This window comes from Ursus americanus, chromosome 6 (genome assembly GCF_024610735.1).
Source record: "Ursus americanus isolate L20-20 chromosome 6, mUrsAme1.1.p, whole genome shotgun sequence".
NCBI classification, from domain to species: domain Eukaryota; kingdom Metazoa; phylum Chordata; class Mammalia; order Carnivora; family Ursidae; genus Ursus; species Ursus americanus.
The window spans coordinates 28,896,354-28,919,456 of NC_142132.1; the positions used below are offsets into that span (position 1 = coordinate 28,896,354).

Consider the following 23,103-nt stretch of genomic DNA (forward strand, 5'->3'; position numbering starts at 1 on the left):
TTTTGGCTTCATATAGTTAAGTACCATCACCTGGGCTCTATTGCTTTGGTCCCCATCATCCCATCCTTATGGTCATTGACAAGCCCAAGCCGGACCTATGGCTAAGAGCTACCACTGACCTCATTGGTGATGCTGTGCCCCTCTCACCAGCACATTTATTTTTTTCTTTTTCTTTTTCACCAGCACATTTATTATGGCCTTGGAGGAATGGTGTCCTTTGGCTTCTCCCATGGGCCCCTCTCCTCTGGTGGGTCTTCTGGCCTTATTAATATATCTAAGTCTAAGCATGGCCACTTCCTTCAGCCTCTTTTATTCCTTCCTCTACCATCTGTTAGGGCAACTTAGGCATTTCTCCTCTAAATGTCATCCTAGCAGTGAGTTTGCCCCAGCCCTTGAGATCTTTGCCAGGGTGTTAAATCCCATGTCCCAAGAAGACACCCACAAGTCAATGAATCCTTGATTATCCAGTCTTATAGCCTGGCCCTCTTGATTGGACATATTCAGAATTTAGTCCCAGGAGTATATCCCTGGCTCCTGTTTATACACGGTAGCTAATTCTCCCAAATCCTTGACTGCATAGTCTCTTCATTTCCTTAACTAATAATGCTGGGCTTTAGTCCTAGTAATGAGCCTGGCAGCCAGAAGAGGAGATGGGGCAGCGTCTGAGGAGGAAAATTGCTGCCTTGCAGGTAGAGGCTTCTGCGGTGTTTTGTAACACAGGGCAAATGCAACCTCTTACTTCGGAAGAGTGGGCCACCTTGTAAGCTCTGGGGCCTTAGAGGCATCTTCAGCTCCAACATCTGGGGCATCAATCCAGATGTCCCTAACCCAGAGCCCTGATGTTATGATAACAGACCTGTCTTGATTAAGCTTCAAATGTCTCTGAAGCTCTGTAACTATCAGATCTTCAGTTTTCTACTTAGCTCTGTCTGCTCTTCTACCACAGAACATAAAGGTGCCTTTATAAACAACCAGTAAAATCCTTTGGCTCTCACACTTAGCCATTAGTTATTTGTTAATGGCCCTCAATTTCTCAACATTTTTCTTCAGAGCCTAAATGCAATTTTGCAGTAATCTGAAACTCGGCTGTCCTTGTAGACATCTTCCCCTGACCTATTTATTTTGTAGCTGCATCTCTGTACCTGGCTCTTGTCTCATGTCACTACCACTGAAACCTTTAGCATCCACATTCCACACTCAAGATGGTATTTTTTCCCACAAGATGGTGAGTGAGCTAGTCCCAAATCCCCATCTTACTTGGACCATTCTCATTATCATTTGCAGTAGTTTGAGTATGTCAAGAAGCAGAGAAGATAGGACTATCTGTGCCAGAGAATGTAGTCAGGGGAGTCGTCAAAGGGAAAGAAATCCTTCAGGCTCGTCCAAAATCTATGGAGAGAGGAAAGGAAAAAGAGGGTAGAAGGAATCTTAGACTACAGCACAGTTCCAAAAAAGGTTCTGTTAGGCTGTGGGAAGTCCTTAAGTCAAATTTGTTTCTAGGAGTCCTGCAACTTACTGGAATGAACATGCCTTAGTACCTTTGCCCACCATTTTTAGTCACTGACTGGGAAAAACAGCTCATGGAAAATAGAAATTCAGCAGGAACACAGTTGTGAATGTGGAAGGGCAGCAGCTAGAGCAGATAATCAGTTACACTCCCTGTAGCAGGGTTTTAGAGTGGCAAATTTCATGGCACACATATACACACTCACAGAGTCATTGCTTAAGATCAATAAATCTTCATGTTTAGTACCAGCAGATCAAAGCGTCTGAAGGGCTGTATCCAGAGAAAGGGGATCCTGGCAATTCAAATTCAAAATACACAAACACACATAGGAATCAGACTCTACCATACCATTAGAACTATAATTTTTTATTTAAAGTGAGTTTGTACAACCGTTCTTGGGCCAGTCTAACAAATGACCCCCATTTGTGGCTTTGTTTCTATGGGAAAATATGTGCCAAATTTCCCACAGATGACCGATAAGTGAGTCTTTGGAACACAACAGAATTATAAACTGAAAACTCCCTGTAGCCATGAGAGGCCACCTGGGCTTCTTCTGGGCACTTGAGATATAAACCACCAAGTGTGTACACTACCACCATTTCAGTGGCTTCGGCAAAGGGACTTGTCTATCCGTGTTGTTTTTGGACAAAGACTCTTCAAGCTTAGCAACAACATTCTATCTTCACATCCTAAAGAAAAATAATACAGTATAAAAGTATGGCTTTTGTATGTGACCAGCATGACTAGTGCATATGTTTCTGTCTCATTATTCCATTCCACATTGATAATCTGCTGGTTGTATCCAAGTCACTATATCACAGCCTATAAATTCCTCAAAAGCAAGGACCATGTCTCATCACTGATTATACTGAATACCCAAGTGACTAAATCAATGCCAGCAAGTACTTGGTGACCTTTTTCCTTAACCCTCTCCTCTCCCTCCTTTCCTGGACCAGCTCTTTATTGTTCCCCATTAGAATCACAATCTTTGGAGGGATGCCCCATCTCTCTATAATCATTTCTCTTCCCTGAATTATTTAACATCCCCACCCCTCCCTCATGGGAGAGCTGGGTCTGCCCTAGAGCCAAAATGGTTTTAAGTCAAGTAAGAAGTGTTGTACTGCTTACTGCCATATAGTAAGATTTATCACTGGCTCAATGGGACCTTTGCCAAAAAACTGGCTAGTGTGTCATCATGGCATCTTAAGAAATTTCTTCCTAAGAAAATATTTTTCATGACTAAAGAAGCCAATTTTCATAATGTCCCTAACCAAAATACCACAACTGCTACCTCCATTTCCACTCCACCAGACAACAAGGCATATTTAGAGGCTCCAAGGCACATACATGGAAGTAAGATTTTTTTTTATGGTTACTGACATGTTCTGGAAGAGGTTGGACTATGAATATTAATGTGATGGTATGATCTCTTGAGAATTCTTTCCAGTATTTCAGTGACCTCCTACATTTCTTCAATTCAAATATGCTTTATACTTTTCAAGAAAATTGATACCCATTTTCTTGTTTGACATTTAATATAGCCTTGGGAAGTAGGCAAGACCGGTATTATTATTGACACCTGAAAAATAAGGAATCTGAAGTACCATAGAGTTAAATGATGTGTCTAAGGTGTGAATTTGTGACCAGTGATTAGAAAACAGAGATCAAGGTGGCTATCATCTTTAGGAAATGAAATACAATAAACAATAAATATGTATTTATGACACTGTGTGCTGGGCACTGCAACTAGACTCAAGAACACAAGTAAGATCAAGGGATCGAAGAGTTTAGAATCTGTGAAGTGGTCCTCAAACTTTTCCAGTATAAGACCATTTTCATTGAAACAAATAAAAATCTTTTTATTGTAGTTGTAAATCAACAAGGTTTACAAATCAAATAGTGCAGAGTTGCTTATGATAAAAAGCAGTAGTCCCCTTCTCCTTACTTTTCTGCCACCACCTATCTTAGGCCCTCTCTAGAGGCAACGCTTTTCATTAAAACAAGTATGTTTAAACATTTTTATTTTTAGTATATTTATTAGGAAAAAAACAAACTACACAAAAAGTATATAGAGAATAATGAAATAAATACCATCTACCCACCAATAACTAACTTTATTTAAAGACTGAGCAGTCTTTTCATATGGACGTATTTGCTTCTGATTTTTTCTTTTTTTTTTCTTATTTTTTTTAAGATTTTATTTATTTATTTGACAGACAAAGAGAGAGAGAGAGCATGAGAGCACAAGCAGGGGGAGCAGCAGGCAGAGGGAGAAGGAGAAGCAGACTCCCTGCTGATCAAGGACCCTGAGATCATAACCTGAGCCTAAGGCAGACACTTAAATGACTGTGCCACCCAGGCACCCCAACTTTTCTTTTTTTTTTTTTTAAAGAAAACATCTCAAATATGGTTAAAGTCCCCTGAGTGTTCCTTTCCAATCCCACTGCCCTCCATCTCAACACATAGGTATTTTTTTACTTACATTTGTCCTCATTTTCATTTTGCTTATACTATATACATAATACACATAGATGTATATAAACAGTATGTTGTATACACATACAATGTATTTCTATAATGAATGTGTAATATTATTTGTATATTTTAGCAACAGTATATATCATTCTGCAACTTTTTTTATTCTACTTATGTTTTTGAGATTATCTCTTCTAATACATGTAGCTCTAGTTCATTTTCTTTAAATTACTTATCAATTCTCATTGATGGACATTTAAAATGTTTCTAAGTTACTGTTACTGCAAACCACATAGCATTCAGTCTTTCACCATTAATATGACATTTGCAGGGGATTTTATTAAGCCACTCTATTGGGATATGAGTGACATACGAAAAGCTGTAGATACTAATGTATACAACTTGATGTGTTTCAAGATAAGTATATACCCATGAAACCATCATCGCTATCAATGCCATAATCTTATTTATTATCTCAAAAAGTTTTCTCCATCCCCTTGGTTTTGGGGTTTTTTTCTTTCTTTGTCTTTCAGTGGTAAGAACACTTGACAAATAAGATCTCCCCTCTTAGCAAAATTTTAAGTATACAATATTGTGGATAAGTGGCCCTATGTCATACAGACCTCTAGAACTTATTTATTTTGCAAAACTGAAACTTGGTGCTCTTTGACCAACACTTCCCTATTTATCTCCCCTTACAACCCCAGGCAACCATCATTATACTCTCTGTCTCTATTTGACTGTTTTAGATTGCACATATAAGTGAGATAATGTAGTATTTGTCTTTCTGTGTCTGGTCTATTTCATTTAGCTTAATGTCCTCCAGGTTCATCTATTCTAGCAACCTAAATATCCATCAATAGTGGAATGGGTAAAGAAAATGTAGTATATGGACCTACAGCCATCAGAGAAGATGGCCACCCCAGCAGTTCCAGGCTCTCCCAGCAGGTGTGTTGCTTTAGTACGTCTGTGGTCAGGCTGTTTGCCAAGCACATGAGGCCACCTGTTCAGGTATATGGTATTGAAGGTTGCTACGCCACTGCTCTTTATTCTGCTGCATCTAAACATAATAAACTGGAACGAGTAGAAAAGGAATTGCTGAACTGGCACAAATATTGAGAGAACCCAAAATGGCTGCTTCATTATGAATCCCTGTGTAAAGCATACAGTGAAAGTGAAAAGACTAAATGACATGACAGCAAAAGAGAGGTTCTCTTCCCTCATATCCAGCCTGATCAGTTAGTTTGCTGAAAATGGTTGCTTGAACAATATCCCTGGAGTCATTTCTTCCTTTTCAACGGTGATGAGCATCCACCGTGGAGAAGTCCCTTGCACAGTAACCACTGCATCTCCTTTAGATGAAGCCATTCTTTCTGAATTAAAAACCGTCCTGAAGAGCTTCCTAGGTCAAGGCCAAGTATCGAAATTGGAAGTTAAGATTGATCTGTCAAGCATGGGTGCAATGATTGTCCATACTGGAGAGAAGTATGCTGATATGTCTGTGAAAACCAAGATTCAGAAGCTGAGCACAGGGCTATGTAGGAGATTTTCTGAAAGTGTTGGTTTTCTGTCAGTGAAAATTCCTAAACTTGGAGCAATGATAAAATGCTTCCTGAACAACAACAACAAAATAAAATGTGTTTACATACAATGGAATATTATTCAGCCTTACAATGGCAGAATTTCCTTCATTTTAAAAGCTGAATAATATTTCATTGTGTCTATATTCCACATTTACTTTGTCCATTTAACTGTTGATGGGTATTTAGGTTTGTTTCCAGATCTAGGCTATTGTGCCTAATGCTGCAGTGAAGGTGGGAGTGCAGAGATCCCTTTAAGACCCAGATTTCAATTCCTTTGGCTATATATCCAAAAGTGAGATTGCTAGATCAAATGATAATTCTATTTTTGATTTTTAAAGGAAACTCCATATTGTTTTCCATAGTGGCTACAGCAATTTACGTTCCCACCAACAGTGCACAAGGGTTCGCTTTTCTCCACATCCTCACCAACGCTTCTGTTTTTTTTTTTTTTTTTGATAATAGTTATCCTAACATGTGTGAGGTGATAGCTCATTGTGGTTTTGATTTGCATTTCCCTGATGACTAGTGATGTTGCACACCTTTTCATATACCTGTTGGCCATCTGTATCTCTTCTTTGGAAAAATGTATATTCAGGCCCTTTGCCCATTTTTAAGTTGAGTTACTTGTGGGTTTTTTGTTTGTTTTGTTTTGTTTTGTTTGCTGTTGAGTTTAAGAGTGCTTTATATATTTTGGATATTAACCTCTTATAAGATATATGGTCTGAAAATATTTTTTCCCATTGTAGGCTGCCTTTTCATTTTGTTAATTGTTTCCTTTGGTGTGTAGAAGCTTTTTAGTTTGATACAATCTCATTTGTCTAGCTTTGCTTTTGTTGCCTGGGCTTTTGAGGCTATATCCAAGAAATCATTGCCCAGTCCAATATCTAGAAACATTTCTCATGTGCTTTTTTCTAAGAGTTTTATGGTTTCAGGTTTTACATTTAAACCTTTAATTCATTTTGAGTTGGTTTTTGTATATAGTGTGAGATAAAGGTCCAGTTTCATTCTTTTGCATATGCATATCCAATTTTCCCAACACCATTTATTGAATAGACGATCTTTTCCCCATTGTATATTCTTGGCACCTTGTTTTTTTTTTTTTTTAAGATTTTATTTATTTATTTGAGAGAGAGAGAGAGAGAAAGAGAGCGCACATGCAGGCCAGAGGGAGAGGGAGAAGCAGGCTTCCTGCTAATCAGGGAGTCCAATGCTGGGCTCAATCCCAGGACCCTGAAATCATGACCTGAGCTGAAGACAGACACTTAAACTACTGAGCCACCCAGGCGTCCCTCTTGGCACCCTTGTTGAAGATCAGGTGACCATATGTTTATGGCCCTATTTCTGGGCTGTCTATTCTGTTCTATTGGTCTATCTGTCTGCTTTTAGGCCAGTACATAGTGTTTTGATACTGTAGCTTTGTAATGTGTTTTGAAATCAGAAAGTGTAGTACCTCCAGTTTTTTCAAAAGTGCTTTGATTATTTGAAGACTTTTGTGGTTTCAGATGAATTTTTGGATTGTTTTTGTATTTCTGTAAAAAAAAATCCATTGGGATTTGGATAGAGATTGCCTTGAATCTATAGATCATTTGGGGAAGTATGGACATTTTAACAATATTAAGTCTTCTGGTCCAAGAACACAGAATGTCCTTCTATTTATTTGTATCTTTTAACATTTATTTCATCACTGTTTTGCAGTTTTCAGTGCACAAGTCTTTCACCTGGTTAAATTTATTCCTAAGCATCTTATTTTTTTGATGCTAATGTAAATGGAATTGTTTTCTTAATTTCTTTTTTGAGTAGGTTATTGTTAATGTATAGAGATGCAAATGAATTTTGTATGTTGATTTTGTATTCTGAGACTTTACTGAATTTGTTTATTAGTTGTAACTTATTTGTGTGGAATCTTTAGGATTTCTACATTTAAGATCATACCATCTGCAAACACAGACAGTTTTACTTCTTCCTTGCTAATTTAGATGCTTTCTTTTTCTTGCCTGATTACTCTGACTAGGAAAAAGCCCACAGTTAATATCCTATTCAGCGGTGAAAAGCTGAATAGTTAAAAGCTCCAACTCCCTTTAAGAGTTGGAAAATTTTGTAGATACCCTTTATCAAGTTAAGGAAGAGCTCTTCTTTCATAGTTAGATTCTAAGAGTATTTATCATGCATGGAGGTCGAATTTTTTAAAAGCTTTACCTGTATCTATTGAAATGAATGTAATTTTTCTTCTTCAGTCTGTTGATTTGGTGAATTACATTGACTGAATTTTGAATCAGGCTTCCATTACTGGGATAAACTCTGCTTGATCATGTTATTCTTTTATATATTTATATTTTGGGATTTAATTTGTTAATATTTCCTTGGAGATTTAAAAAATATTTTCATAGGGGACAATAGCATATTTTTAAAAAATTTCTTGTAATGTTTTTTGCTTCATTTTGGCATGAGGGTAATGCTGGTCTGCTAAAATGAGTTGAGAATTGTTCTCTTCTATTTTCTCATAGATTTTGTGTTGAGTTGATATTATTTTTTCCTTAAGGGGTCACTGATACAGAATTGATTTCACCAGTGAAACCAACTGGGTCTGTTTTCTTTGTTTGGAAAGTCTTGAATTATGAAATAAATTTCTTTAGAGGTATGACTATTCCTGTAACGTACTTATATCCAAGTGAATTTTGGTAGTTTCTGTCTTTTCAAAGCATAGCTCCATTTTATGTAAATTCTTTAAAATTTATGGACACAAAATTGTTCATAACATTTTATTTTCCTTTTAATGTTTATATGGTTTATATTAATTCCTCTCTTTCACTCTTAATATTGGCAATTGGTGTCTTTCCCCATATTTTCTTGGTCAGTTTGTGAGAGTTTTGTCAATTTTATTGATTTTTTCGAAGAACTAGATTTTGGTTTGATTTTATCCAGTTTTTTCAATTTTAGTCATTTCTATTCTTTATTATTTTCTCTTCCTGTTAGCTTTGGATTTTATTTGCTTTTCTTTTTGTAGCTTAGAATAATGATGTAAAACCTTTCTTAATTTTATGTGAAAGAATTAAAGCTAACAATTTTTCTCTAAGCACTGTTTTGGTTGTATCCCACAAATTTCGATGTATTCTATTTTCATTTTTACTCTGCTCAATGTATATATTAATTTCTCTTGACTTCTTGTTTTACCTAAAAGTTATTTACAGTGTGGCATAATTTCCAAATATTTAGGGGAATTTTCCAGATATCTTTCTATTATCAATTTTCAGGTTTTATTCCCCATGTTTTCATGTGGTTCTATGAGACTGGGGCATCTGAGGGGCAAACTGGTGTGAGAAAGAAGGTAAAAAAATACCAGGTAATTCCTCCTCATTCTTTGGGCAGTGGAAGCCCATTTTAAAATATTTCTGTCCAGAAAGATGAATGTTTTCTCAGGCTTTTAGGTGCCTGTGTCATCACTGTCACAGCCGTAAAATTCCCCAACTGGCCAGCCCTCCTGGTAGGGCTGAGAGAAAAAAAAAGAAAGAAAAGGCTAAAAGAAGTGGGTATTTCTCTACATACTGTCTGGCATGGAGGAGCCTTTTTTCCTGGTTTCATGGATAGAGGTAATGTTTAGTTTCTGAGAATTTTTGCGTTAGCACCCAGGGCACAGTTCTGCCACTTGGGCCTTCCTTTAGTTAAAGCTTACAGATAAAGAAGGAAAATAAGACCATGAAACTTGCCCTCATTACAGATTATTGTCCACATTTTGAGTTCAGTTTATAGTCTGCTTGTTAATGTTTACTTTTCAGGGTACTTAGGTGGTTGTCTTTTTCTGCCCAGAGATTTTAGTTATCATCGGTGTGAGAAATATGCTGTATTTGGCTTACTCCATCTTGGTTGTCATGGGTGGAGTCTTAGAAGTCTTGTTTTCATTTTTGAATTGTATTTTCCTCTGGGTAAATGATTCTATGCTGAAAGTTTGCACTCTGAGAAATTTCATTGTCAGTTGACTTCCATAGTTTCTGTTGAAAAGTGGCCTATTGAAAAGTGGGCTGTCAGTCTTATGGTTGATATGGTGAAAGTAATATGTCTTTCCTTCACTGTGATTGCTCTTAAGATATTTGTTCTCCTGGCTTTGAGTTTTCACAGTGTGGCCATGATAGTTCTTTCCTTCGTATTTTTCCTACTCAGGGTTTATAAATCTTTGAATTCATTTTAACTTTTGTCAAGTTTGGAAAATTCCTGGCTATTATTTCTTCAACTATTGCTTGCCCCCTATTCTCTGTCTCCATTCATCTAGGACTCAGTTACACATATGTTAGAACTTTTATTCTTCATCCTAGTCCAGAATTGGCAAATGTTGGCACACAATAAAATGGGTAGCAATCATTAGTTAACATCAAGGTGGCTCCCCATTCTATGAAATTCTTTGTTCTTTACTCTTCAATATTAAGATCACTTTGTCAAATTCTGTGATAATCTCTGGTGGAACTTTTATTGGAATTACATTATACTCATATTAATATAGGGAGAATTGGTATTTTAAAAAATATCAACACTTCTTACCCCCAAATAAAGCATAATTTTCTATTTATATTTAAATCTTCTTTTATCAATAAGGTTTTGTAATTTTCTCCATAAGGGTAATACACATTTTTGTGGGGCATATACCTTGTTATTTTATAGATATTTATATTTATATATTATAATATATCCATAATATGTTATCGTGAATGGTAATTTTTTAACATTTTCTATTTTTCTAATTGGTTATTGTTGACAGGTAAGATTGTCCATCTCAACTTTAGTGACATAATGCTATTCGTGTGTATCACCATCATGTAAAAATACTTTAACAATGTTTGTATTTCCTTTTTCTTTTCTAAAATTATTGTTCTATGCCTTTTCTCCATTTTTTCTTTCTCTTCCCTCTCATCAAAACTTCTAGGGATTTTATTATTTTATTAGTCTTTCAAAGAATTCGCTTATGGTACTGTGGGATTTTTCTCCAACTTTTAGTCTTTCAGTATTTATCTCTTTGTGATCAAATAATATGCTCAGACCTCCTTTTATTTATTGAATTACTTTAGTTCTGTTGACTGTTTGCTGAGAGAGATGAAGATCTAGCTAACTTTAACTAAGTTCTCTTACTTCCTTCCTATTTTTTCCCAATATTTGATAGCTTTGTGATATAAATATATTTGATAAAAGATATTATATTTATATCAATTGTATAAACCTGTAATATATTAATAAATATATTTAAATATATAAATATTTTAGACTATCTATTAATCATCATTGTTACTTTAAAGTAACTATCAAGTTACTTTAACTTTTACTTTTTGTTCTGTCAGCTTTTGTGTTTTTTGATACTCTGTTCTGTAAGATAAAGATATTAATACTGCTACCCTTCCATTTCCTTTCCCTTTCAGGACTGTGCCATTTTCAGTAACACATTTACTTTGACCTTATCATTGATGTTATTTTCATTTTGTTCTGCAATCCTAATCGAATTCTCTATGCTTTGCTCTAGAAAGTTTCCAAATATTGAAAAGCAATAAAGAGGATCTACAGAATTATGACACAAAAGTCCTTTATTGCTGAGACAAGTTCTATGTTAGATTGACATTTTCTGCTTTGATAGTCCAATGTCACAACTCCTGAGCCACTCAAAGAATTTTCCCATCATCAAGGTCAAACAATCTTTCTTTCCTTTATACTCCTTCAACTGCTTAAGATAATATCACATTTTAGATTATTTCATATTTGGACTTAAGTTTCTTATTCAGGTTTTTTTGTTTTTTTTTTTTTAAAGATTTTATTTATTTATGTGACAGAGAGACAGCCAGCGAGAGAGGGAACACAGCAGGGGGAGTGGGAGAGGAAGAAGCAGGCTCCCAGCGGAGGAGCCCGATGTGGGACTCGATCCCGGTACGCCGGGATCACGCCCTGAGCCGAAGGCAGACGCCTTAACGACTGCGCTACCCAGGCGCCCCTCTTATTCAGGTTTTTGTTCCCAAGTTTTTAAATTGCTTTGTTTTCCCTTACAAAATATGTCTTTATCACATTTACACATTTTTCTATTCCTTTCATTCAGTGTAAACTCATTCCTTTCTAGGTCTTCTCTGTAAGTCTAATTCTTGGACTTTTCATTATTACTCTTTGAATCTGATCTACTCTTTCTGGATCTCATGGCTTCTTCTCTTGTTTGACTGAATTGCAACCTTAAGTAATTCCTTTAAGGAAGTGTGTGGAAGTTCTATTTTCTGAGTCCTTGTGTGAGGAGTCCTTTTTAATATTAAGACATTTAATGAACACCCCACATTAGACCAGTTACAATTTTGGTATTCACTGATTAATAAGGACAGGAAGTTTATATGAATTCAATAATGCTTTTTAAAATAATGTATTTTTTGTTAATCCTAGAAGTATCTATAGCTATTCAAGAAATATCATTACATATATATATATATGACATATGTTATTTATCCAGCCTAGAGGTGGAATTATGTCTGGAATCCTCCAGTAAGCTGTCCATGTCCTTCAGGTTAGGAATCCAGTATGAACTAAGAATGGTTTTATATTTTTAAAAAGCTATTTAGAAAAAAAAAAGAATATGTAACAGAGATGATATGTGGCCCACAAGACAAAATATTCACTATGTGGTCCTTCACAGAAAAAGTGATGTGATACTCAGCTAAACATTCATAATACATAAGAATAATCTACATGTTCTTTGTTACACTACAACAAAATGCTAGGTTGTATTGTCTACTAGAAGAGAGTGGGAAAACTTTTTATTCCAGAACTAATGTGAACCAGACTCATAGACTACTAGGGATTATATGCAAAATTAGTTTAGAAGATTTAAGCAATGGCTTAAATCTGAAGACTTACTTTTTTTTTTCCACAAAAGCAAAACCCCTAAATTATATGATAAATATTATAATTAAATATTAACAAATTTTCTTTTACTTTATTTTAATATAGGGAGGTATAAAAAGGAAACTGAGGGGCGCCTGGGTGGCACAGCGGTTAAGCGTCTGCCTTTGGCTCAGGGCGTGATCCCGGCGTTCTGGGATTGAGCCCCTCCTCTGCTATGAGCCTGCTTCTTCCTCTCCCACTCCCCCTGCTTGTGTTCCCTCTCTCGCTGGCTGTCTCTCTCTCTGTCAAATAAATAAATAAAATCTTAAAAAAAAAAAAAGGAAACTGAGAGAAGGACCATAATTTCATGTCTAGATAATCCTTTTTTTGTGTAGAAATGCAGACTTGTTGAAAACTGAAAAAAAATCTCACTTGCTTCTCTTACCTTCACTTCCCCTCCTCCCAAATTATGAGTTTTAATAGTTTTGTTTCCTTACAACAAAATGATTGTTTATATACCCAAAATATATATATATGATTGTATTTTTATCTGTGTATATGTGTACATGAATATATAACTTAGAAGAGATCATATTACACCATTCTGGTCATTGCTTTTTTTCTTTTTCACATTTTTAAAACAATAATACGTCTTGATATTTTTTTCATATAAATATATACAGATCTACTTTGTTCTTTTTTTCCCCACATTTTATATTGAATTATTTTTAGCCTTATGAGAAAGTTCATCAAATTTTATGATATCACAATTCATATGTAGTTCATAGAGTTCTCATATACTCTTTATCTAGCTTCCCCTAATGTTAACATTTGACATAACTATAGTACAATTATAGAAATAAGGAAATTTAACATTGATACACTACTATAAACTAACCTATAGGTCTTTTCGAAATTTGGCCAATTTTCCCTATTGCCCTTTTTCTGTTCTAGAATTCCATTTAGGACATTACATTGCATTTAGTTGTCATGTCTCTTTCAATCTGTGTTCATTCTTTAGTGTTTTGTTTTCTTTCACTTTTGAAGAGTCCAGGCTATATATTTTATAGAATGTCCCTTAAATTGGTTTTGTCCAATGTTTTCTAATGATTAAACTCAGGTTTTTCATTTTTAATCAAAATACCACGAAAATCATGCTCTATCTGTCTCAGGGCTTCATATCAGTGTACCTTATGTCAATATGTCTACTAAGATTAATTTTGATCACAAGGTTAAGATGGTGTTTGTCAGGCTTCTCTTCTGTAAAGTTAACAAATTCTTTTTGTTATTTTTTGTAATTTGTAATTTTGTATTTGTAATTTATCAAAAAAGATAAAATATTTTTATCTTTTATTTTGGGGAAGATACTTAGTGACAATCGAAATCTTTTTTGTCATCATTCTCTAACATACTAATTTTTTTTAAAGATTGTATTTATTTATTTATTTGACAGAGATAGAGACAGCCAGCGAGAGAGGGAATACAAGCAGGGGGAGTGGGAGAGGAAGAAGCAGGCTCCCAGCAGAGCAGGGAGCCCAATGCGGGGCTCGATTACTAATTTTAGCATCCATCAATGGTCCTTAACTATAGCAATTACTACTGATGTGTTGCCTAATGGTAGTTTTCTATGTCCATTCTTCTACATTTATTAGTTAGTATTCTCTGAGGAAGAGCTGTTCCTCCTCTCTCTTTATTTAGTCATTTATTTATACAAGATGACTTTGGGGTCTTTATTTTTATCCTGAAGATTATAATCCAGTGCTATCATTATTCATTTTGTTGTTCAAATTCTCTCACTTTTAGCCATTGGGGGCTCATTCAGGTTAGCTCCTATGTCCTTTTGACATGCCTTCATCACTTTTTGAGCACTCCCTTAATTTATGGTACCACAAAATATTCTAGGCTTATTTTGTATCTTCTCTTACTTGCTCTGGCATCACCCATTTCTTTAAGGAGTAGAACCTTGGTTCTTTTTTTGAAAGAATGGTATTTAGAAACCAAGATCTGGGTCATTAGTGTGCTCATTGATACTGGAATGTCATTGCTTCCAGGCTTGTTCAGTGGACAGGAAATTATACATAGATATAGATATAGTTGTATATGTAGATATAGATATCTCACCCATATACACATCTATATTTCTGTATCTATCCATGTGTACATAAATTAAAAACCATGAGTTATACTGATACCTCCAATTCCAGTTCAACTCCACCAGTTTATTCTAGCTTTCTTTTTCTTATTTGGAATCTCTTTCTATAACATAGACTCTTCATAATTTGTTGAACAGTCCCCATTTCATAGGAGTTTGAATTGTTTTCAGTTACTGGGCTATTAAAAGAAGAGGTGCAGTGATAATCTTTGTATATCTTGGGGAAATTATGAAAGTATATGTATATATAGGAAAAATGTCTAGTGGGGGACTTGCTTGGTCTAAGGGAATGCACTTTTAAATTTTGACAGATACTTCTAACCATATTCTAGAAATATTATTTGCATCTTTTAAAATCATTTGCTTAAGGGCACATTTCTTAAAAACAATCCAAAAACAATTTCTAAAAACAATCCTAGCCTCTTTAATAATGTCAGTGTCTCTTTTATTCTTTTCCTGTCATGATTTAGATGGATTTCTGATCGGATCCAGAGGTCCCATTATACTCATTGGCATTTAGTTTTCCCTTTAAATCTAGTTAAATTGCTTAATACAATAATTAGTCTCTGTCCTACAGTCTTTGAGAGTTGTAATTTTTATTCACAGGAATGTCCCAAATCTCATTCTCCTTCAACAGCTTCAGTCAAATTATAGACATTTAGGCTGATTTCTTCATAACCTAGTTAAGGTTTCATTGCCCTGACTAAACTGGAGATATTCTCTTCATATTAAAATTAGCTCTTAGCTTAAAAAGATATCTTCACTCTTTGTGAAATGGCTGTATTTTCCTCCCAGGCAGTTTTCAAACTGTTCTCTCTTAATAGCTCCCCTTTTTATTGGTTGTACTCACTAATTCAAATGGTTCCCCATTAACTGATGGTTTCTCTCTGAATTACAAGAGACAGAGTTGGTGAAGAGTTCACCTCACTCTGCTTTCATTCTCACATTTCTTTCTGGCTACCATTAGAAATTCCCCTGTTCTGGTGTACCTGGGTGGCTCAGATGGTTAAGCTTCTGCCTTCGGCTGAGGTCATGATCCCAGGGTCTTGTGATCAAGCCCTACATCGGGCTCCCTGCTCGGTGCCCTGCTTCTGCCTGTCCTTCCACTGCTCCCCCTCCTTGTGCTCTCTTGCTGTCTGTCAAATAAATAAATAAAGTCTTAAAAAAAAAAAAAGAAAAAGAAATTCCTCTGCTCTTCCAGCCTCTGGTGGATAGTCTCCTATATACCTCCCCCATAATAATCAGTCCAAATTGAACACTTAAAGAAATGAGTATATTATGTGAGTGCATTTAACAGCATGGAGTGATAGACATAATCTAGAGTGAACTTGCTATAGTGAATAATGATTACTGAGATTGGGTATTTATTATACAGGCAGATTATAAATGGCATTGAATGGGCCTAAATAACACCTGCATGAGTTAGATATTTAAGGTTTTTTTGAAATGGATGCTTAAAAGGCAGACACATGGTACCTTCTCTTTGGCAAACAGTCCAGTATGCCTTTAGAGGGTAGGGGATAGAGTTGAACAATGGAGGCATAGCTCTTGGGAGCTAACTTTTGTTTTCCCCTTCTGTCTTCTCCTAATCTTCCACACTTCCTTCTTCAATGTCAAGTTTATCTGTTGGTTGCTCAAGCCAAAAATTTTGGAATTTTCATTGACCTCTTTTTTCCCCCGCATACTCCAAATCTAATCCTTCAGCAAATATCATCAGCTCTACCTTTAAAATATCCCAGGAACCCAGCCACTTCAACCACCTGCTACTACCACCCTAGTCCAAGCCACTGTTACCCCTTTGCTCTGAATTATTACCACAGACTTCTACCTACTTTATTTGCTTTCACCTTTTCCCTCTCCTCCCCCTCTAGTCACTTTTTAGCTCAACAGCCAAGCTTTTAAAATATGAATTGGGTCCTATTCAGAACCATCCAGTGTTTTCCTGTCATTCAGGGTAAAAAAGCAAAGTCCTACACAGTCTGGTCCTCCTACTGCTCTGACCTCATCTTCTACCTCTTTCTCTGTCATTCATTCTGGGGCAGCCACACTGGGCTCTTTGCTGTTTTTCATATTCATCAGTCTCATACCTGTCTTGGGCCTTTGCCTTTAAGTCCACTTGATTTACTCTCTTACTTCCATAGGGTCTTTGCTTAAATGTTACCTTATCAGTGAGGCTTTTTTAAAATAGCATATCTCTTCCATTGGTTCTACAATCCCCTCCCCTGCTTTATTTCTGCCATTGAACTTCACAACAACCACACTAAACGTAAACTGCATGGGGCTAGGACCTGTTTTCTCTTTGGTTCATTGCTATAACCTTCAAGTATATATTGCCTGGCCTGTAGTTGGTGCTCAGTCAATATTTGAATCCTACTAGCAATTTCAGCCACCAGTTGCTTAGATTAATAAGAATCCTATTTTTTTGTCTGTTGGATTGTAGTTTGTCTACTTTGTTTTTATTTACTTTGTTTTTAAAGTGCCAAGTCTTGAGAAAACTAAGGGAAATGACCATCATTCGTATCTTAATGTGAATTCATTGATCTTATGTGTTTGTAATATAAAGCTGAGATTACCCTTATTGAAGAAATGGCTTTTTGGCAAAACGAGGTCTTGATCTTGATTTTTTTCTTAAATTTATCTTTGGTATTTCTCCAGGTACTTTTTTGGTTTTTTTTCTTCCTGTTATTGACACAGAACATCAACAAATAAGTTGAATGTCCAGAGTCTATTCCTTGTTCTTTGCCATTCATTCTTTAAGTCTACACCCCAAACTAAATTTAGCTTCTAATCTCACTGTTTGATTAACTGTAATGACTTTTTTTCTCAGTCCATTTTCTTCTAGATTTCTCATTAACATGTACTGTCGTTGACTAGCACGTCCTTGAAATATCTTCTTTGGGGTTCCTTAAGATAACATTTCTGTGTTCTCCTCCTTCTTCTCTGCCCTTTTTTCTAACCTTTGTATGTAGACATTTCTTAAGGTATCATCCTCAACCATTTTGTTCTTCAGAAGCCTCAAGAACTTTCATAGCATCAACTATCAGCAGTATATAGGTGACTCCCAAGCCTATTCTCCTTTTCATCTCAAGCCCCAGCTCCTCATTTTCAGTTGCCTTTGAGACTGGCTGCTTCAAATTCTATTCATATGAGATGCCAGGGAACCTGTCTAAAGGACATAGAAGCATTGTCACTCTCTGGTGGAGAGAGTAGAAAGTCATATTTAAGTATCTGCTTGCTTGGATAGAACCTGGCTGCAGAGAGTCCAAGGAAGATTACATTTGTTGAGCATCTACTAAATGCTCTGCATTCAAGTGTATGTAGTCTTTTTAAAAATATATGTAATCTTCTAATAAGCTTTAGAGTATATGTGTGAGCTAGCAATAATAATTATTACACAAATCTTTCTTTGGGTCCTTTCAGTTTCTTACTAGACCACTTATATGCAACGAAAAAGATTTGGGTTGTAAGAATACTTCAGCATGATTTTAAGGCAGGAAACTGTTCTTAGATAGATGCTATAAAGGATTTCATAAGATACGGAACAATCCTTGAGGAATTTGGCAGGTTACTAGGAAAAAAAGCCATTCATTCTGCAAAAGTGACTAAATCAAGAGGTAAATATATAAGATAATGCCATAGATGCCACAAGACACTCAGATGCTAACAAATGTTATAGAACCAGTGTTTAGAGAAAGTTATGGTCACTGTAGGGAGATTGATGTGTTCAGGAATGGCTTCATAAGGAGGCGGGACTTAAATTTATCCTTAAGGAAGTATTTCCCAAACTTCTAGCCCTATAGTTCTCAATTTTTGCCATGTTAAAAAACCATCTATATTTTTATTTCCCCATACGTTTTTCTATATTGTTATCTTTTGGGGGGGTAAATCCCTTTGCCTTGTCTTAAACCATCAAATCCATGAAATTATAGCTTTTTATGCTTTTGTGTTTGATATATATATTGTTCATTTTTATAATATACATGAAAACTACACAGGAAATCCTCATCATATAAAGATAATTAATTCTAGAAAAAGGCCATTTAAAGGGACTCAGTCTATCTAAAAAGAATATTAGTCAATCATGTTCAATTTTGATGCAAAAGTTTGATTTCTAAATTACACTAAGATTATGAAAATAAGTGTAACAAATTATAAGCTATTATTGCAACTATGAATAATTTCAATGAACAAAACATTATTTAATTGAATATTGACTATTTTTCTGAGAAAATCATTTAACTTTTGTGGCATGAGTGTAAATATTAAAAGACTTCAAAATAGACCTCTCTTTATCTTGTAATATTCACATTATTTTTGAGCAACCTATTGTTATCTTTGTGTTTTCTCTTGTTCAGTTAACTGATCTAATTCTTCTAGATCCTTATTTATTAGTGGATTTGCATGTGATTTGAGCAGTTATCAGACATTATTTTCATTGATTTCATGAAATCCTGCCTCTTTTGCTCAGACTTGTAACTTGGCTTTCCAATAGATTTATAACAGGTTTGCATTATATTGGAGAGATTAAAAACATTATTGATTTGATTAGTGAGAATTTTGCCAAGTGGAAAGAATGTGTAAGTAAGTTCACAGTTCAACAGTGAGTATTTTGGTGTTCAGATGATTTGTTTTCCAATGCACTCTTTAACTCTAGGAGTGCTTTCTCAAACTTTTTATACCAGAGGAATACTTGACATAATTCTCAAGTTTCAGGGAACCTCTGGATAAAAATATCTAAATCTCAAGTATGTTAGTGAGATCATTTAGTTGTAGATATTATTATCCAATAATAATTCCCAGTGCTCATTTAAATAGACAGTAATAGTTACCTGAGAAACTGTTTAGCCAGCTTCTTAGCCTGTTCTTTTGTAGGTTCCCCTTCCCCACAAAGGATACCAACTCCAATGCAGGTCAGTGGTATAGACAGAAGATACTTCAGTTTTTCTCTTTTAAAATTCCCTACTTGATTTTTTTTATACCTTACCCAAGTACAGCTAAAAGTCTTACCACAAATTTCTATCATACTATTGAGTATGCAGTGCTATTGAGTATAGTGTGTGATATGTGGTAAGTACAAGGATAGGTTTTTTTTTCCTCTCTATCTAAAACTAAAACTGAGACCTTTTCCCTAAGGTGAGGAACACGGCAGGGATGTCCACTATCACCACTGCTGTTCAACATAGTACTAGAAGTCCTAGCCTCAGCAGTCAGACAACAAAAAGAAGTAAAAGGCATCTGATTTGGCAAAAACAAACTCTCACTTTTTGCAGATGACATGATACTCTATGTGGAAAACCCAAAAGACTCCACCCCAAAATTGCTATAACTCATGCAGGAATTCAGCAAAGTGGCAGGATATAAAATCAATGCACAGAAATCAGTTGCGTTTCTATACACTAACAGTGAGACAGAATAAAGAGAAATTAAGGAGTCAATCCCATTTACAGTTGCACCCAAAACCATAAGATACCTAGGAATAAACCTAACCAAAGAGGCAAGGGATCTGTACTCAGAAAACTATAGAACACTCATGAAAGAAATTGAAGAAGACACAAAGAAATGGAAAAATGTTCCGTGCTCATGGATTAGAAGAACAAATACTGTTGAAATGTCTATGCTACCTAGAGTAATCTATACATTCAATGCAATCCCTATCAAAATACCATCAACATTCTTCACAGAGCTGGAAAAAATCCTAAAATTTGTGTGGAACCAGAAAAGACCCCAAATAGCCAAAGGAATGTTGAAAAAGAAAACCAAAGCTGGTGGCATCACAATTTTGGACTTCAACCCCTATTACAGAGCTGTAATCATCAAGACAGTATGGTACTGGCACAAAAACAGACATATAGATCAATGGAACAGAATAGAGAACCCAGAAATGGACAACTCTATGGTCAACTAATCTTTAACAAAGCAGGTAAGAATATCCAATAGAAAAAAGACAGTCTCTTCAACAAATGGACAGCCACGTGCAGAAGAATGAAACTGGACCATTTCCTTACACCATACACAAAAATAGACTCAAAATGGATGAAAGAACTATATGTGAGACAGGAATCCATCAAAATCCTAGAGAAGTACACAGGCAGCCACCTCTTTGACCTTGGCCACCGCAACTTCTTGCTGGACATGTCTCCAAAGGCAAGGGAAACAAAGGCTAAAATGAACGACTGGGACTTCATCAAGATAAAAAGCTTTTGCACAGCAAAGGAAACAGTCAGCAAAACCAAAAGACAACCGAAAGAATGGGAGAAGATATTTGCAAGTGACATATCAGATAAACGGCTAGTATCCAAAATCTATAAAAAACTTATCAAACTCAACACCCAAATAACAAATAATCCAATCAAGAAATGGTCAAAAGACATGAACAGACAGAAATGGACAGAAGATATGAACAGACATTTCTCCAAAGAAATGCAAATGGCCAACGGACACATGACAAAAATGCTCCACATCACTCGGCATCAGGGAAATACAAATCAAAACCACAATGAGATACCACCTCACACCAGTCAGGATGGCTAAAATTAACAAGTCAGGAAATGACAGATGTTGGGGAGGATGCAGAGAAAGGAGAACCCTCTTACACTGTTGGCAGGAATGAAAGCTGCTGCAGCCACTCTGGAAAATAGTATGGAGGTTCCTCAAAAAGTTGAAAATAGAGCTACCGTATGGCCCAGCAATTGCACTACTGGCTACTTACCCCAAAGAAGTCTTACCCCATTTACCTACAAATGCAATGATTTGAAGGGGCACCAGCATCCCAATGTTTATAGCAGCAATGTCCACAATAGCCAAACTATGGAAAGAGCCGAGATGTCCATTGACAGATGAATGGATAAAGAAGATGTGGTATATATGTACAATGGAATATTTACTCAGTCATCAGAAAGAATAAAATTTTACCATTTGCAATGAAGTGGATGGAACTTGAGGGTATTATGCTAAGTGAAATAAGTCAATCAGAGAAAGACAATTATCATATGATTTCACTCATACGTGGAATTTAAGAAACAAAACAGAAGGCTGCCGGGAGGGCCGCCAACAAACAGAACGTGGTGTGGTGCTGGCTTGCTTTCCTGCAGGCCTCTGTGCTTGCGCGTCTCCTGCTTCACTGGGCCGGGGTGGCTGGTGGTGTCCAGAGGGCCTCGGGCAGGGTGTGCCACTGGTGGAGCACACACTGGAGCAAGCCTGGCTGCCTATGTGAGACCTCGGGTGGGCGTGGACTCCTTGAAGGGCAGCGAGGCCTTCCTGAGGAACGTGGGTGTGCTTGCCAGTGGGGACTCCTGCAAGGCATGGCCTGCTTCCTGTTGAGGACTCCGTAGATGTCACCAGCCACTTGTTGGGGACACTGGATCAACATCAGAACTCAGAAAAACTTGGTTCAGTCAGAAGTATGACCATCAATAGGAAGTGAACTAGATTATATTTCTAAGGTGAAGACAGGGGAATACCCCTTTGTTCCTGCCACGTGGGTGTAGAAGTCTTGTTTCCCAACTCTGCTTCTGTCAGCACCCAAAGGGAGCAATCAGGGGCGGAGTCCAAGATGGCAGAGGAGCAGGAGGCTTAAATTTCGTCTGGTCCCAGGGAACTCAGCTAGATAGCTATTGGACCATTCTGAACAGCTACAAACTCAACTGGAGAATGAAGAAAAGAATAGCAGCAACTCTCTGAACAGAAAAGCGAACACTTTCTGCAAGGAACCCGGTTTAAAACAGGAGTTGAGCTCCAGCTCGGCGTTCCATGATGGCTGAGGAGCAGGAGACCTAAAGTTCGTCTGGTCCCAGGAATTCAGCGAGACGGCTACCAAACCATTCTGAATACCTATGAACGCAACTGGAGAATGAAGAAAAGAGTAGCAGAAACTCTATGAACAGAAAAGCGACCACTTTCTGCAAGGAGGAGAAAAGATGGCGGAAGAGTAGGAGACCCTTTCTCAGCTGGTCCGGAGTCGAGCTGGATATCTGCCAGACCATCCTGAACACCCACCGAATCAGCCTGAGACGCAGGAAGATACACCCGGATCTCTACAAACAAACATCTCCAGCGCTGAGCATTGAGGTACGAAACGGGGAGCTGTGAATCCGTGCATAGATATAGGAAGATAAACAGAAGGGGGAGGGAGCCTCCGTGCTCGGGCGCCGGGAAGCAGTAGCCACTTGTGCTGAGGAGTGGGCCGGACTCGCGGACCAGCTGAGAGAGCAGACTGAGACCGTGAGCCTGGGAACGTGCACAACCAGACTGAAAACCAGAGCTCCGGAGCGCTCACTGGAACCGGATTAAATCTGGGAGTTCCGCCGGCCCTGGAAGTGAGGGCTGGGACACAGGCTGTGGGGTGCACATCCTGGGTCGCTGCAGGGTTTTTAGCACCACCAATAGAAACAGAGTTAAAGTGGCCAAGAGAGCTCAGTGGAGAGAGGACTGTGAACTCTCTGTTCTGAGACAGATGCTAGGATACGGCCACTGCGGCTCTGACTCTCAGAAGAGGCACAGAAAACTGCCAGGGAAAGCCGCCAGAGAACAAAAACCCAGCAATACCGGCTCACAGT

At 36.9% G+C, this 23,103-nt stretch overlaps 1 pseudogene; it reads left to right on the forward strand.

Annotated features, from left to right (window-relative positions):
* The first annotated feature begins 4,895 nt into the window (after positions 1-4,895).
* LOC123783998 (ATP synthase peripheral stalk subunit OSCP, mitochondrial pseudogene) lies at positions 4,896-21,868 on the forward strand (annotated as a pseudogene).
* The last annotated feature ends 1,235 nt before the right edge of the window (positions 21,869-23,103 follow it).